This window comes from Octopus bimaculoides, chromosome 15 (genome assembly GCF_001194135.2).
Source record: "Octopus bimaculoides isolate UCB-OBI-ISO-001 chromosome 15, ASM119413v2, whole genome shotgun sequence".
Taxonomy (NCBI): domain Eukaryota; kingdom Metazoa; phylum Mollusca; class Cephalopoda; order Octopoda; family Octopodidae; genus Octopus; species Octopus bimaculoides.
In genome coordinates this window covers 50,919,916-50,923,337 of record NC_068995.1, presented here as the reverse complement: position 1 = coordinate 50,923,337, position 3,422 = coordinate 50,919,916, and the positions used below count along the sequence as shown (strand labels likewise).

Sequence of the window (3,422 nt, the reverse complement as noted above, 5' to 3'; positions counted from 1 at the left end):
AAAAAAAAAAAAAAAAAAAAGACCTGACATTTACAGTGAAGTGGTAGAATCGTTAGCTGTTTCCCAAACTGGCATGGAGGAGGAAACTCGACAAGAGCTGGCAAGCCAGAGGACTGCGTTTGGCTCAAATGTCTGGATGGACACCCTTCCTGACCCTAACCCAACCACTTTATGGAGTGCACTGAGTACTTTTTTTATGACACTGGCATTATATGAAAAACTGAAATTTGAACTCAAAAGTGTAAAATGTGAAAAGCTAAAAACTAAAACAAAAAAACAGGAAAAAAAAAAAAGGAAGTAATTTGAACTGCTATTGATCATATAATTAATATAATTTGAAACCAAACTGATAATATAATTTGAATCTAAATTGATAAAATAATTTGATTCTAAATGAAAAAATTATTTGAGTTCAAATTAGTAAAATCATTTTTTCTTTAAATTGAATTATAGATTTCAATTTGAATTTTAATTTCAGATTTTTCCACCCACATGGTTCATGAAATGACGAACATCACATTGTTGTTTTAAACTTCCTTGATTACAGAACTAATTTAATCATTTTAATTGGCACAGAAACCTAATAGTTGTATTGATTTGCGATATTGGCACAGGACCACACAGTTTTAGGTGAGATGGAGTGAGAATATAGGGTGGTCATGCCTTTACATAGGATTATCAGTGATGGGGAAATGGCTATAACCAGGAATTAAAAGATATGTCGCAGACAGACTTGGTCCACTGTCAAGGTAACGGTAGGTGTTAATACACAAATACAAGATTATTGAAAGCAAGTCCACATACACACACACAAATCTACAATTATATATATATATTATATATGTATATATATATATATATATATATATATATATATATATATATATATATATATATATATATATATATATATACACACACACACACATACATGTATACAGATTCACAGAAAGCCAAACAGTTATATGGAAATGTACAAACAAACATACATGTTCATATTTAAGATGATCTAATTTTCTGTGAGCAATGTAAGATAATGACATAAGATATTAAAACATGGGTGAATATATATCTATCTGATGTAGTCTTCAGTGTAATGCAGCTTACAACAAAACTGATCTGATCATAAGCTAAGCTAATTATATTATTGTTAATTAAATAAAAAAGCGAGACAAGTAACAGATTTTTTTTTTTTTTCCTTTTTTTAGATGATTACCAATTTACTGAAATACATACACTGCTTTGCATTATGGAATCCTGACAGAGCTTGTTCTTATCAAGAAAACTATCTACTGACAGAGAATGTTCTTATCAGAAACACCATCTTTTCTGTGGTGCAGAAGTCAGATGTATGCATGTGGCAGAAGAGTAGGTCTGAGTGCTTCAATGACAGCGACTTCAAAAACACAGCCCAACTTCTATGTAATCACTTGACCTGCTAGAAATGACAGCAAAGTCTCAGAAAATCTTTAGTTTGTGTTCATTGGTGAATTGTCAGGATCCACTTGCATTGGCAGCCAATCAGACACTAGCATAATACCATGGTATCAATGTAAAGCTTATACTTAGCCAAAAAACACACACATGCATGATAAGTTCCAATACAGACTCGAGGCAGACAGGTTCCACGGAAAAGTCTTCTAACAAAAATTATCAACTGAAAGGATCTAAATATTATTCCATAATAGCATTCATAACCCACTGGGTGAGAAGATTACTTCATAATCACAAATCACACCCCTGTATCTTTATTGCTGTAGCTGATAGCTAAAATCTGGTGCAAACTGAAGATAAGACAAATGTACTTATATGTGTACATCATATATATATATATACACACACACAAACACACACACACATATATATATATATACACACATATATATAAATACATATATACATACATGTAGATACACAGATAGATAGATAGATAGATAGATAGATAGATAGATAGATAGATAGATAGATAGATAGATAGATAGATAGATAATTTACTCACACATTCATTTACTTACATACATAGCAAACTTCATATATATTAATATTATGCTTCTCATGTCTGAATGCAGGTTTCCCAATATTCAAATTTGGATAATTCCTCTCTTTCTTTATGCTTATAACAAAAGACTGCAACTATCTAATGCCTCTCTCATACACTGTTGTTAATGTATTGCTGTTTATGAGTAAATGGAAGATACTGTGTTAGACTGACCAACAAAGTTATTCAAAATTCATCTAAAATCGATTAATTCTAGTGGTGTGTGTTATATAAGGAGATGTATGCCCCCAGCAAATCTGCTCCAGGACAAGTTTTGATTACCAATTGTAGCCATTTTCAGTTGTTGTAAGTTATAATGGGTAACTGATTACATAATGAACTACTACTCCAAACATCACCAACAGAAACCTTAATATTGGCATTATATTGGTCATTGTGGGCAAAGTGGCATAGTTACTTTGATGGATGGATACTGCTTGTAATCCTTTTCTGAACCTCCATGATCGGTGGGAAGGAGTGAGTCAGTTACCCTCAAATCAGAAATCTAATCCAAATGCATCAGAGTGACCTCTGTTAAAAACACTTTAGGACCATGTGATGTTGCTCAACTAGGTCACAGATTAAGTTTACCACTCAAGCAGGCCATGGCAGAATTTGAACTCAGAACTCAAAGAACCAAACGAAATACCATCAGGCATACCATTCAGTGCTCTGAAAATTCTGCCAGTCTGTTATCCTAGTCTCCTACTTATTTACTGACCCCAGAAAGATCAAAGGCAAAACTGACTCTGCAAGAATTTGACCTTGGAATGCATAGGGGTGCAATAAATTACTGCAAGACATTTCATTCAGCACCCTAACAACTCTTGCTGTGATGGTAGCATGAACATCACAACATCATTCACACTAACTACTTCACAATTCATGCTTTCTATCATATGATTAACAATTATAAAGTATGCATATAGACAGAACACAATTATTCTTCAAGTCTAATTAAGAGTTTTTAGCCCCCAAAAAACTGTTATTTCAGTAGTTTATACAAATATTGAAAATTCGAACAATCTTTTAACCCAAAATAGCATGTGGAAAAAAAAACACTACAAAACAAAATAAAACTAAGGGAGAATAGTTGAAAAATATTTAAAAATTCCTTTTATAATCTTTTTTCTCTCTCTCTTATACACACACAAATAAAAATGTCTGCATGTCATCAATTTAGAAAGAATTTTAATAGAATCTGGTTTCAACTAGCATTTCATTTCATTTGAACTTGTATGAAAACATTTAGTAATGTCACTGTTTATTTTGTATGAAATGTAATGGTTCTGGCACAGATAACAAATCCAGATTAGATGCTTTATATGTACCCCCACCACCACCACCACCACCACCACACATTTTACTTCTTTTTCTCTTCAAT

The 3,422-nt window shown here is 32.3% G+C and overlaps 1 protein-coding gene and 1 long non-coding RNA gene across 8 annotated transcripts in view; one reads left to right on the top strand and one right to left on the bottom strand.

The window, feature by feature from the left end:
- The window catches only part of LOC106870788 (homer protein homolog 2), a 127,812-nt gene that overhangs the window by 78,330 nt on the left and 46,060 nt on the right, over nucleotides 1-3,422 (bottom strand). The gene's annotated exons all lie outside the window — the stretch shown is intronic.
- The window catches only part of LOC106870790 (uncharacterized), a 44,132-nt gene that overhangs the window by 14,585 nt on the left and 26,125 nt on the right, over nucleotides 1-3,422 (top strand). The window contains exon 2 of one of the 6 annotated variants that reach the window (XR_008265642.1): nucleotides 1,209-1,705. The exons of the other annotated variants lie outside the window; for them this stretch is intronic. This is a non-coding gene — a long non-coding RNA (uncharacterized LOC106870790). The remainder of the gene's footprint in view (nucleotides 1-1,208; nucleotides 1,706-3,422) is intronic. 6 annotated transcript variants of the gene reach the window in all.